Below are 15,247 nucleotides of genomic sequence, written 5' to 3'. Positions count from 1 at the left end.
GCCATATGGGTGAGACTAAGAGAGTTTTAAATAGATTTTACAAGGAAATTCTAGAATAATCCAAGCTTGACACATGGCATGTTTCCATTGGTCCATGTGTAATACTTATCCATTAAGCAATCTCTCTCCACCACATAAAATGTTTTAATTATCCACAATGTAAAATGTTAATGGATGAAATCCATGGGCATGACAAGTGTTAGGTGGTGTAAAATTCTAAAATTCCAACTTTGCCCCGTAAACTAGTAAAATTACCGTTTTGCCCCTAGGACTCCAAAAATGTCAGAATTTAAAATTTTCACCTTTCAAACTCAAATCATACTCCAATGAGTCAAATGCGATCAAAATCTTTTCTAAAAATTTTCATTTTATCCTCAGGTGACAAAATTACCATTTTACCCCTAGAACATGAAAATTCCAAATTGACTCCAATTCAGCCCTTGAACTCCAAATCATCATTTTAAGTCATTTTAAGGTTTTAAAATTCTCAATTTCATCTTAAGATCTTTATTTAGACTAGTTCGAGGCTTAATTCAACTTAATAGTACCATTTGGTACAATATCGACTTTTGACGATTTTTCGAGGCTTTCCAAGTATGCAAGTATATTGTCAATCACATGAAGGACATGACAAGTACTTTATAAGGTCGGGCTTGACAGTCAATGAATTCTTTTGATGATTAAAGCTAAATTTGATATTCAAAACATGAAATCTATATGCTCACCTAAGGATTTCATAACTTATCCTCTTACTCAAGGTGGGATTTATTTACTGTGAGTTTTTAGTGTTGAGTCTTATAGTATATGATTGCTCTTGTCTAGGTGACATATGCCATTTAGGACACGAGCTAGTGATTGAGACTCTTGTAAATGCTACAGATAAACCACATACACCCATTGCTAAGGGTCATGGAGGATGCGGTAGAGTTAAATGCTCCCTTCAAGACTGTGGTAAGACCATTTACGCCTATAGAGAAAGGACATGGCAGATGCGATATAGCGCGAGGCTCTCGTAGAGGTTACGAATAGACCACATACACGTACTACTTGAAGCTGTGGTAGATGCGGTAGGGTCACCAGCTCGGTGAGGACTAATAACCCCATAAGTGCACAGATAGAGGGATAGTGTCCTAAGGTAGTAGTTGAGATTATGATGAGTTTATGTTCTTTATAGTTAGAACTCATGATTTATGTGTGATAGCTTAGACGATAATATAGCTTAAAAATTGAGCCATGATTAGAGGAAATATTTAGAGCAAGAAACTTTTAATGATACAACGACAAGGTCCTATGTTTGAATTCTAGTGACCCAATAAAGGGGTAGAACTACTAGAAATGCTTGAGCATAGACAAAAAGAGGTAAAGGTATATATTTTGGTCAAGAGGTGTTGATGATGACCTTAGGTTGAGTACAACCCTAGATGATTAAATGAAGGATTATGGATAATTGATCATAGTGTTAAAACATACTTTAACGTGAACTAGTAAATGATTTTGGTGTATGAGAGATACACAACCCCTTCATGTTAACCTAGATGTAAAGTGTAATGAAAATTTTGTTAATGATTTCAAGGATTGGAGTACACACTCATTTGAGAGAAAATGTTAATAAAAAACTAAGGGAATTTGAAAGGCTTGATTGATCAATAAAGGACTAAGATGTGCCTCCTTGATTCATGTTGAGATAGATTCCTTGTGTTCAAGACATGGTAGAAAGGTTTTTGAATCCAAAGGTCTTATGGTTACAGAACCAAACATTGTTGATAAGATTTCAACAGACATCACTATAGATAAATTGATGACTCATGAGAGTCTAAGCGTGAAATGTCAAGGTTGACAATTGAGGATATTATCAATCCTGATTACTAAATGGTATTAATGGCATAGTGCCATAATAGAGCTTCTTTTCCAACCATATACAAGTAATGGGTTAGCCTTATGGTGATTAAACGATGAAATTGCTCTATGGTAACGTTAATTATATGGGACAGTACTACCCAAGTTAGATCACGAGGATCATGATTTGTGATGTGACGTGGATCATAGCCATTTATTTGAGGACATTATGTAAGTCTCCACAACTTCTATTCATCATGGCGTAAAGTATTGTCATGATGTTGTGGCTAAAGACTAATCTTGACTATGAAAAGGAATTGGTAGTGACCACACCCTTAAAAGAAATTATTATAGAGTGCTACGAGTTTAAAGCTTGTGTGGTCTGGATTGGTAGTAAAGACACCATGGCAAATTTAGTTTTATTGGACATGTTGAGTTTGATGTGATATTGGGTATGGATTGGTTGTCACCGAATTATGTTAGTGTTGATTTTTGCTACAAAATGGTACACTTTAACTATCTGGGAGAGAAACCATTTAGTTTCAACAAGGATTGTAGTATGGTGATGGGTAGTGTGATTTCAACCTTGGAGGCTAAATGATTGATTGGTCATGGACATCAAGAATGCTTGGCATTAGTTAAGGACACCTAAATGGTGGTGGGTAAGGTGGCTGACGTGCCAATTCTGAAGGAGTTCACTAATGTATTTCCTAAGGAGTTGCTAAGATTACACCCAAATAGAGATATATAGTTTTGCATTGACTTGGCACAAGGTACGAGTCTGATTACTATAACACCGTGCCAGATGGCACCAACAGAGCTTAGAGAGCTCAAGGATCAACTAGAGGACTTGTTGGACAAGGGGTTCATTCATCCTAGTGTGTCATAATGGGGTGTATTATTACTATTCATAAAGAAGAAGGATGGAATAATGAAACTGCGTATAGATTATCAGTAGTTGAACAAGGCGATGGTGAATAATAAGTATCCTTCACCATGCATTGATGACTTGTTTGATTAGCTCCAAGGAGCCTAGTCTTTTTCTAAGATGGACTTGAGGTCATGCAACAATCAGTTGAGGATTAGGTAAGAGGATGTGCCTGAGATTGCTTTTTGTACTAGATGTGGGCATTACAAGTTCTTGGTGATGTCATTCGGGCCTACAAATGCCCGAGCTACTTTTGTGGACATGATGAACCAAGTGTTTGAGCCATACTTGGATAAGATTGTGGTAGTCTTTTATGAAATCTCACCTTGAGTAAGAGGATAAGTTAGGAAATCCTTAGGTGAGCATATAGATTACATATTTTGAACATCAAACTTAGTTTAAACCTTCAAAAGAATACATTAACACTTTTAGTTTTCTATCACTTTTGAAGCAAAAAATTTTTTAAGTCTAGAAGGGGTCAAAATATGTGATTTTTATAAAATAGTCTTTTGGAAATAAAAAATGAAGGTAATAATTCCCTTGAATTTTAAATGATCAAAAATGATTTTTTTTCATAATTTTTGGAATACATTCGCTATGTTATATGGGAGCCATAAATTTAAATTCAGTCAAACTTTTCAATTTTGTTCTTGAAACCCAAATTTAGATTTTGATTCTTTTGGATTTTGATTTTTTTGATATTTTTATTGAATCCAAATAAGGGTGCTGTTTGCTTATTTACATTAAATATTTTAAGTAAATGGAAAGTAAAAAGTAAAGAGGATAGTTACTTCAATGTTATTTAATGTAAATAAGCTGGGCAAGTTTTTATAGGTAACTACCTCAAAAACAACATTTTGTCTCAAATGTATTGATACATGTTCATGATGTATTGATACATTTAGCTCATTAAGGGTTTCTGATGAACATGTATTGATACATATTCATAATATATAGATACCATTTTCCTAAAACCAAATGTATTGATACATAGGCCAATGTATCGATGCATTTCATCGATTTCAAAAAAATAAAAGGGGTAAAAACGTATTTTCACACCCTAACGTATAAATATATCATAGTTTTTGAGGGTTGGCAACCCTCAACCACATTTGCAAAGTAAAACAACTATTCTTAAGCTCTTCCAACTCATTTTTAACTCAAATCTTCATTTTTGATGATTAAATGATGTGTTTTCGAGTTGTTATGAAAAAAATGATATTTTTAAGCTTTGCAAACTTTAAATCTTGATTTCTAGCTTTTGAAAATATGATTTTGTCGCCCGAATTTTTTGTTGGTGATTAAATCTTAAAGGCTTTGTGATTTCCTTAAGCATTTAAGCTCACCTAAGGTAAGGATGGAAGATTTATGGGTTTCTAAGCATTGGTTTTGGCTAAATTATTAGTTTAGCTAAAATCGAGTATTTTCAAAAGTACCTAGAATGATTACTACAAAATCTTTATTTTACGAAATGATTGTGATGATTGTTGTATGATAAGAACACTTGAAAACTCCATGGATAACACCGAAATGGAGTTGTGGTTGGAGATAGGAATTGACTCTCTTATTATGTAAGTGGATACACCTTTTTAAGTATTTTAATACATAAAATTAGCATGATTTTGATGGAAATGGTTGTGTAAGCATGTTGAAAACTTATTTCCATAAATGGTTTATCAAGAATTTGAACTACAAGGTTTTATGAAGTTTTCAAGGAAATGTTCACATGACTTGACTTAATAATGATTGTGATATGTGTGACACAATGATTTTCAAATTATTTGTAAATCTACTATATATGTAAATAAACTACTATGTATTAGTTTTCAATAAGGGGGGACAAGCCTTTTTATGTTTGTAGTCCACTCGATTGCTTCGGCCTTTGGGCTAATGTGGGTATGAGATATTTCTATGGTTAATGTGTAAATGTTATTATGTACATGTTAACTACGATGTAGCATCATAAGAATGTTGGTGCATGAGTTCCATTTATGAAATGTATATGTTGAGATAGTCATATGCACTATGGGATAAACATGTGATTTATGAGGCTATGAAATGTATGTCATGAGATGTATATGTTGATATAGTCATATAAACTATACGTTAAGCATGTAAGTGATTCATAAGACTGTGAAATGTACGCCATGAGATGTATGTGTTGAGATAGTCATATACATTATGGGCTAAGCATGTAAGTGATTTATGAGATTATGAAATGTATGCCATGAGATTTATGTGTTGAGATAGTCATATACACTATGGGCTAACTATGATGATGATTTAGCGAGATGTTATATGTTCATGATGCAAGCTAAGGATGAGAATGATCTTAAGCTCAAGAGATCTTGTGATGATAGCGGGTGAGGTCGAAGTGCCATTTAGGTAGCTTTGATGATTGTTCATGCGAGGTGAACTAGACGGTAGTCAAAACTCTATCCACTACTTGCATGAGGCTGAAGTGCCATTCACGAAGCACGCTAAGAACCCCAAATAGTGGTGGTTAAACCACTATTCCCTAGAATGGGGCAGACCCACTCATAGTTAGAATTTTGTGACAAATGAGATTAACGAGTTAGAGAAATGATTGAATGAGTATTGCCTTATGATATACACTTAAATGCCTAGTTTATGATTATATGAGTGTTGATGATGTTATTCACACTGTAATGTGGTGATGTGGGCTTGGTTAGATAGAACCTTAGCCTAAGGAATGATCCCTCAATGTTAGAAAGACTTATGAATGAGTTAGATTCAAGAAAATGCCTAGAAAGTTAGATTATGTGGAAAAAGTATCAATACATAGGAAGTATGTATCGATACATTTTCAACCGAATGCTACAATAAGCATACTGTGTGAAATGTATCGATACATTACCAAGGGTATTGATAGATTTCTTGCATTTATCGATACATTCTAGAATGTATCGATAGAATGGTTGAAGAATTGATTTTTAAAGTGATTTTTTTAAAGAGGTTTTCAAGATTTGAGGGTTTGTAATGAACTATGCAAGATGGTTTCCAAGCAATGTTATTCAAAAGATGATTAAATGCTATGAACAACATGGTAAAAGAAAAGGATTTATAAATCATATGTATTTACAATTGCATGGTTATGAAAAACTCTTATCCCCCGACTTGTCCCCTTTCTCGTATCCATTCACGGAGTCTTTATGACTAATACTTTATTTTCCCTTGCTGTTTTTGTTATAGATCAGTGATAGCTTTTTTGCTAGCAGCTAGTGTCATGCAAACGTGATCTTTTCATTTCTCATTTGGTAGGCGTCTAGCAGTCTCTCGATACCTAGCAAGTCGGGTCATGTTTCGCTGATAAGCTAGTTTACATTATGTTTATGTTTTCAAACTATGGACATGTTTTATGGATTATGAGTATGTTACAATAATGTAGCCAAATGTTTAGGCATATTCCATTACAAATGTTATGTTAAATATGAAAAGTGGCTCAATAGCCATATGGATACCCCAAGGGTGTTGAGACATGTAAATGTTATGATGCATTGAAAATGTGGCACTCTGATGATAAATGGAATGTTGCACTTACACTAATATGTTGAGAAGTTCCATATATGTGTAATGTTGTGTATGATGGTATGCATGAGTTGATATTGTATGCCTATGGATGTTTATGTATGCTTTTGCATTGATGAATGTTTAATGATGAATGACAAAAAGGCTTGCTTGGGCCTAGCAAGCTACATTTGTATAGGTTCATACGTCGATCATGTTCCACCATAAAATGGAATGTGACATCTTTATTGATGATATATTGATATACTAGAGGAGTAAAAAGGAGCATGAGCAATAATAGAGGATAATGCTCTAAACTTTGAGAAAGCACGAGTTATTGTGAAGTTCTCCAAGTGTGAGTTTTGGCTTGATAATGTTAGCTTCTCAAGCCACATAGTATCTAAAGATGGGGTGATGGTGGACCCAAAGAAGGTTAAGGTAGTAGAGAAATGGCCAAGGCCTACTTTAATGACTAAGATACGGAGTTTTCTAAGGCTGATATGATATTATAAGAGATTTGTTAAGGATTTCTCCAAGATTCCTGCTTCTATGACTAAGTTGACACAAATGGGTGTTAAGTTTACAAGGACAGATGCATGTGAGGAAATTTTGGGAATCTTAAGACTTTACTTACCACAACTTCAGCGTTGAGTTTGCCATGTGATTCAGGGGTTATAGGTTTATTGCGACGCATCACAATTAGGAATAGAATGTGTGCTATTGCAACATGAAAAGGTGATAACGTATGCATTAAAGAGCTCCAGAAGAATGAGCAAAATTACCCCACACATGATTTGGAGATGGCTGCCTTAGTATTTGCCTTGAAGATATAGAGGCACTACTTGTATGGTGAGACTTGTGAGATTTATATGGATCATAAGAGTTTTAAGTATATCTTTTAGCAAAGAGATCTCAACCTTAGGCAATGTCGATGGATGGAGTTGCTTAAGGATTATGACTACACCATATTGTATCATCCCGGTAAAGCCAACATGGTGAAGGATGCTTTGATTTGAAATTCTATGAGGAGTTTAGCCCACCTCACAATTAAGAGGAGATTCATAGTGCAATGTATGCACAAGTTGGGTGATATGGGCATTCGATTTGAGGTTGATGAAACAGATGCCTTATTAACCCATTTTAGAGTGAGATTGATGTTGATGGATCATATCGAGGAAGCCCAAGGCAAGGATGGTTTTGTGGCCAAAGCTTTAGAGCATTCTCAAGGGGTGAAAGGGTAAATGTTTACTAAAGGCACTGATGGATTACTTCGCCATGGATATAGAGTGTATGTGCTAGATATTGATGATTTGAGATGAGAGATCTTAAAGGAGGCCCATAAGGTAGCATATATTGTCTACATAGGCAGCACCAAGATGTATCATGATTTAAGGGAAATGTACTACTAGAAAAGCCTTAAGTGGGATGTAGTTGAGTTTGTGGCTAAATGTCTAATGTGCCAACAAGTTACAACTGATCATTAGAGGCTTGCTAGATTACTACAACCATTACCGATCTTTGAATGGAAGTGGGAGCATATCTCTATGGATTTTATGATTACATTTTCTCGCACGAGTAGGAGGCATGATACTATATGGGTGATTGTGGATAGAATGACCAAGTCCACTCATTACTTACTGTTGAAGACCATCTATGGAGTGGCATAGTACACCAGGTTGTACATTGATGAGATAATGCGATTCCATGGAGTTCTAGCCATATAAACAGAGGCACATAATTTATTAGTCGATTTTGGGGGAAAGTATAGGAGGCTTTGGGAACTAAGTTGAATTTTAGTACTACTTTCCACCCATAGATAATGGACAATCTAAGAGGACCATTTAGACATTAAAGGATATGTTAAGGGCATGTGTCGTGGATTTTGGAGTCACTTGGGACTAACACTTGCCATTGAACAAGTTTACCTATAATAACAATTTTCAGGCCAGCATTCAGATGGTGCCTTATGAGGCTTTATATGGACGGACATGTAGGTCACCCATATGTTGGTTTGAGGTCAATAAATAAAAGTTAGTTGGATTAGGATTAGTTTGAGAAACCACTGACAATATTCATTTGATTAGAGAGAGGATGTTGATGTCACAAAGTTGTCAAAAGTCATATGTCGACCATAGATTTTGACAGTTGGAGTTTCAGGTTGGTGACCATGTGTTCTTGAAGGTTTTGCCAACCAAAGGCATTATAAGGTTTGGCAAGAAGGGCAAATTGAGTCCAAAGGTATATTGGACCATTTGAGATTTTTGAAAAGGTTGACATGGTAGCATATCAATTAGCACTTTCACTAGATCTCGCTAGTGTTCATTCCGTATTTCATGTCTCAATACTATGAAAGTACCAACTAGATCCATCGCACATGATACAACATGAGTTCCTACAATTGGGAGACGATTTGAGTTACGAAGAACTACCGACAGCCATACCAGATAAGCAAGTGAAGAAGTTACAATTTAAAGAGATAGCCTCGGTTAAGGCACAATGGTGCAATCACTCGAGCGAAGAGGTGACTTGGGAAACCGAGAGTGACATGCAAGCAAAGTACCCTTACTTGTTTCATGAAGGTTAGTGCATTAATTAAATTCAAGGATGAGTTTTCCTTAAAAAGGAAGAATGTGAAATCCCACCTTGAGTAAGAGGATAAGTTAGGAAATCCTTAGGTGAGCATATAGATTTCATGTTTTAAAATATCAAGCTTAGGTTAGCATTCAAAAGAATTCATCGACACTTTAGGTTGTTCGTCACTTCAAAGCAGAAAAATTTTCTATGTCTGGAAAGGGTCAAAACATGTTATTTTCATACAACAATCTTTTAAAAATAAAAAAATGGGGATAATGATTCCCTTGATTTTTAGATGGCCAAAAAAGGTTTTTTATATAGTTTTTGGAGTACATTTGCAATGGCAAATGTGAGTTGCAAATTTAATTTCAATCGAACTTTTTCAATTTTGTTCTTGAAACCAAAATTTAGATTATGATTCTTTTAGATTTTTATTTTTTTATATTTTTATTGAATCCAAATAGGGGGTTGTTTGCTTATTTACATTAAATATCTTAAGTAAATGGAGAGTAAAAAGTAAAGAGGACATTTACTTAAATAGTATTTAATTTAAATAAGCTGTGCAGGTTGTATAGGCAATCTATCTCAAAAACTGCATTCTGTCTCAAATGTATCGATACATGAGCCAATGTATCGATACATTTGATCGATTTCAGAAAAATAAAAAGGGTAAAAATCTATTTTCACACCTTAGCTTATATATATAGCACATTTTTTAAAGGCTGGCAACCTTCAACCACATTTTGAAGGTAAAACCCTAATTCTTAAGCTTTTTCAGCCCATTTTTGCTGAAAATCCCCATATTTGAAAGATTTGAATGAGGTTTTGGGTTTTAAATGAAAAATCAGATTTTTCCCACTCTTGAATCTTTAAACCTTGGATTTTTATTTTGAAAATATGGTTTATTGTTCCAGAATTATTGATGTCTATGAACTAGAGGATTTGGTGGATTTTCTCACTTGCTATAGCTCACTTAAGGTAAGAATATTGATTTTATGGGTTTGTACAAATGGGTATTCTGATGAATAGAAAATTTAGTCTAGAGAATTAGTTTAGACAAACCCACATAGTTCAAAGTAGCATAGAACGATTATTACGATTTTCCTAGACTAAGTATTAATGAAAAATATTTATTTGGGTATTTTGGAACCATTGAAACTTCGAAAATTTTGTTGGAGTAGACTTTCGTGTACTTGATAGAATTCAACTTTCAAGGTGAGTGGGTACACCACTTTCAAAACGATTTGAATATATAAAGTTGAAAGCATGATTGCTTGATTTAATGGATCTACTATAAGCATTGTTGCCATAAATATTTGACTAAGGAAAAATATGTTTATGGATGAGAAAACGTTTTGAAATTGTTTTCAAAACTATTATGTATAATTAAATACCCTACTACGTAGTAGTTTTCAACAAGGAGGGACAAGCCTTGTCAATGTTTTGAACAATTCCCTCGATTACTCTGACCTTTGGGCTAATGTGGGTATGAGATATTAGTTGAGATAATAATTGTGGTTGATTAAATTGCTCTTGCATATGAATATTGTGAATGTGGATTGAAAAGGTCTCCACATTCTCGTGATGGGTGTTGTGATGTGGATTGAGAAGGTCTCCACATTCCCATGATTTTGTTGTAAAGTAGATTGAGTATGTCTCTACTTCCAATGATTTTAGGGTAAAGTGGATTAAGTAGGTCTCAACTTCCCATGATTTTGTGGTAAAGTGGATTGAGTGTTAAGTAGGTCTCCACTTCCCATGATTTTGTTATAAAGTGGATTGAATAGGCCTCAATTTCCCATGATTTTGTATATTGGCTCTTGTCCCGGTGTGGGGGTAAGAATACCATAGGGTTAAGTTGGCCACCGTACCACTTTTCCCCTCTTTATGAATCCCGGTGTGAGGGTGAAAATACCACAGGGATGATTTGGGCGAAGTTCCCATTTTCCCCATAATTTACTGTGGCATGTATTTATGTGTTATTTGTATATTGGGTATTGTGATGCTTGTGTTTGTTGATTGATAATTATTATGTTTATATGGAAATAATGAGATGAGTTATTAAATGAATTACACATTTTTGATTTGAAAGTTTGTTGTTGAGCTTGAAGGGTCGAGGTTTACCTTTAGTTATCTCCTTGCAAATGTTTGTAAGTTGACTTTGTATATGGACATTATTTTTATGCATTTAACGTTATCAAATGCATTCATGACCGTTGAAAGGATTTCTAAGTTTATCATGTTGTTTTGCAAATTACGGTTTATTGCAAAACTCTTCCCCTTTGGCTTGTTCCTTTCCCCATATCCATTCACGGAGTCTTTGTTACTCACGTTATTTTCCTTCATTATTTTTGTTGTAGATCAGTTATAGCTCTTTTGCTAACAACTAGTGTCACGGAGACATGATCAGTTCATTCCTCCTTGGTAGGTGCCTAGAAGCCTCTTGATGCCTAACGAGTTGGGTCATGTTTCGCTGACGAGTCGATCTTTACTCTAAGTTTATGTTTATAGACTATGAACATGTTATGTTAATGTTGCCAATGTTAGGCATTTTACATTGATAATGTTATGTATGAGAATATGATGATGTTTCAAGAGCCTACATGGACACTCGAGGGTGTTGTTGACAGCAAATTTTAATGTGCGCTATGATAATGACACTTTTTCATATATATATGTATACCAAACGCTTGAGCATATATAATTAAGTTGAGAAGTTCCTTAATTTTATAATGAGTGTTATCAATGCACAAATGATGATTTTTTATATAAATAGATGTTATAAGATGCTTCCATATGTAATGATGGATGTTTAATGAGGTTATGGTAAGAGGCCTGCTTGGGCCTAGCGAGTTATGCCCATCCGAGTCGAAATGCCAATCACAATCCCTTTAGAAAATGGGATGTGACAAATGTATAGGGATTTTTTTGTTCAAATGTTTTGAGCACACGTAGTGTATCCAAGTTTCATGCTAAGGCATGGTACATACGAAGTGAATTTTCATAATATAAATACACAGTTTATGAATGTTAATGGAGAAAAGTTCTCTTTTATTAATATATGTCATGTATCTATTAAACTGTTCATTAGAATTTGAGGCTTACTTTGGCTTGGTGGGCTTTCTTGCTTGATCTTTGTGTCGGTCATGGCCTAAAATTAGGTTATGATAATTTGTCTACTACGACTATAATGCTTCCGAACCCATAAACCCGAGTCAACCCCATGATGAAACACTTGCTAACATTATCCTATGGCTTGTCGAGCACTAATAAAGGGTCAAGCAATCCTCTCGGCATTTTTTGCTTAACCTTGTCCTGTTTGCACACCAAATAGGTCCTCACATACACCTTTACATATTTTTTCAAATTGTGTCAATAAAATTTTGTGTTGATAAGTATCAATATTCAATTTAAACAAGGGTGCCCTACTTAGTAACTATTATGGCACTTTTTCAGAATTTGCCTACATAGGCACCCATGCTGTGACACATATAGCCTACTACCCTTGGCATACAACAAACCTTAATATTCCCAAAACCTTTTGATCTTGCCTTTCTTATCATTCTCAAGTATCGATTGGGCCATGGGATTGTGCACCAGACCTTATCAAATACGTGGTACTAGCACTTTTTATGCTTTGCTGAACCCTACCAATGTGTCATTGCGGCTTAAGGCATCCGTTACTAATTTAGGCCTAACTAGCTTATATTCCAACTCATAATCGAACTTGACCAAGAAGTCTTTCCATCTAGCGTGCTTGAGAGTAAGCTTTTTCTAAGTTTGGAAGTAAAAGGTGGCCATGTTATCGAAAACAAATCACCCAGTAGCTAATGTCTCCATGTGTGCAGGCAGTGTGTAACACCCTCGATTTTGATGTGAACTAAGTTACTTGAAAGCATGCCTATGTGTATGGAGAACTATTTTGAAATTTATGGTATGTTAAATAAGCTAAGTGCATATAGCCTATATTATGACACTTAGGCTATTTTATGAGAAATGATGAATAAATCCTAAAGTTTGAGGTTTTGATCTATGATAGATGTTATATTTGAGAATATATGTGCAAGAAATATGAGTTATGATGGTTATTAGAATTGTGATTTAAGCAAGAACAATTTTGGGATGTTAAATTTAGATTTTTGGAAGTTTGGAAAGTTGAAAATCTGCCTACAGGGGTAAATGTATTAATACATGAGAGAATGTATTAATACATTCTTGGCAGGATGAACAATATAAGGCGTACAGGGGATTTTCTACCAATGCATTCAAGAATGTATCTATAGATTGGCATAATGATGAACATTTATAGATACAATGCCCAAATGTGTTGATAGATTTGAAACAGAAAGCACTAAGGGGAAAAAGTATCGATAGATTTCCCCCATGTATTGATACATTTAAGGCAGTAATGTGAAACCTTGACCTCCATAGATATGTAACGAGAAGTAGATGCGATAACACGGATTAGGGGTAATTTTGCCATTTTTCTTGGTGAGCTCCTAGAAGTGGGTTTTTTGATATTATTAAGACCTAAGTAGGCCTAAGAAATAAATGAGTAATGCATACAATAGTGAAATAAGTGAAGAAAATAGAAATAACGATAATTTCCACGGTAGGGGCAAAATGGTCATTTTAGGTCTCGGGTTTAAAATTTAAGTTTTCATGAACTCGAGTACCTCTAATCTATTATGGACCATTTGTTAGTGTCAAAAGAGTAAAAAGTTTGAACCAAGTGGAAGAAGAAAGCAAAGTCAACCATTGAATGGCATTTTTGTAAATAAAAGGAACTTTAGTCAACTATAGGATAAATATAAAAAATTTCCAGCATCTTCTTCTTCTTCTTCCCATCTCTTTTCTCCATTTCATGTTCTTTATTTTCCATGGAAGCCTCCTTAAAAACCTCCATGACTTTATCAAGTTAAACCCTAATTTTCATGCTTTTGTGCACCTTTTCACAAAGTCCTTCGTGCTCCTTTAGTCTTCCACCTTAAAATCCTCAAAAGTCTTACCTTAACACTTTCTCTCACTAGCTAGGTGTTTTAGAGAGAGAAGGAGAGACTTTCTATAATAGCTTGAGAAATTTTGAAAAGGAATTCAATTACAAATCTACTAAGGTGAGTAATGAAATTGAGTTGATTTTTGAGTTGTGAGAATGACTAGTGGCTAGATTTGTGAGTGTTTTGTAGTTGAGGTTATTTATTCATCTTTAGTGTGACTAGAATAGTGAAAATAAATAGGTACTTAGTGGTAATTGGAAGCTAGTTAGGAATAACTAGTAGAACATGATTGAGGAGATAACCTTTAGAATTTATAGTTATGTGAATTGAGTTGATTGTGATGCTATTGTGTGTGATAGGTTCTAACGAGGTCTTACACCTCCACTCGGAGCATTAGTCAAAGTTAGAGTCGATCCACAAGCATTAACAAAGACATGTGAGTGAACTTGCATTAAAAATGTTTTGGAATAAATGATTATGTGCTTGATTGAACCACTTGAAATATTTTATTGTTTTTCTTTAAAATTGCATGGGAACAAGTCCTTGATGAAGCGCTGTATGTTGTGAATGTGTAATACGATGAATCCTTGTGCTCCTATATTATGTGGATATATATATGTTGTGTATGGGTAGTTAATATTGTGTGATAATTATAACCGTGCATATGCGGTGTGGGAGTGCACATGCTAGTGATGACAGGGTACGGGAGTGTGAATGATGATATTGCCTGTGCGCGATGTGGGGGAGCACATGATGGCATTAGCTGTGCGCAATGTGGGGCTGCACATGATGACTCTAGCTATGTGCGGTGTGGGAGTGCACATGAGTTGGGTGAGGCGATGGTGGTATATGTGTTTATATATGTATATATATATTTGCTATATAGAGAGGTTTGGAATTAATATGTATTTGCATTGAATATTGAATGTTGAAATTGTTAAATGCTTCCAAATTAAATTGCATTGTAGCAAACTGGATTTTTATTGTGACAAAAATTCTTCTAACTTAATTGCCCTATTTCTCGCTGCAGCGAAATTCATTCTCACTGCAATGAGAAACTCTTGGGTTTTAGGGAATTTCATCGCTCAAGTTTTCGCTGTAGCAAAAATGCATTCTTGCTACAGCGAGAAACTCTCGGGTGGTTCACTAAATCTGTGCTTTGAATTTCGTTACAACGAGAATGCATTCTCGTTTTGCTTGGATTTTGCTGTAGTTCTCACCCTTTCTAACTTCATGGTTGATCATGGATCCTTCAACACTAAAGGATTAAATGCTCAAAGTTTGAAATGAGGGGTTTTAACAAGAATTTAAACTAAATTGCATTGTTTTTACTATAAGTGCATCATGTTTTCTAAAATTTTCCTTATCATTTGCTTGTTCCCCT

The sequence above is a fragment of the Theobroma cacao genome, chromosome 7 (assembly GCF_000208745.1).
Source record: "Theobroma cacao cultivar B97-61/B2 chromosome 7, Criollo_cocoa_genome_V2, whole genome shotgun sequence".
Classification (NCBI taxonomy): Eukaryota; Viridiplantae; Streptophyta; class Magnoliopsida; order Malvales; family Malvaceae; genus Theobroma; species Theobroma cacao.
This window is presented reverse-complemented; position numbering follows the sequence as displayed.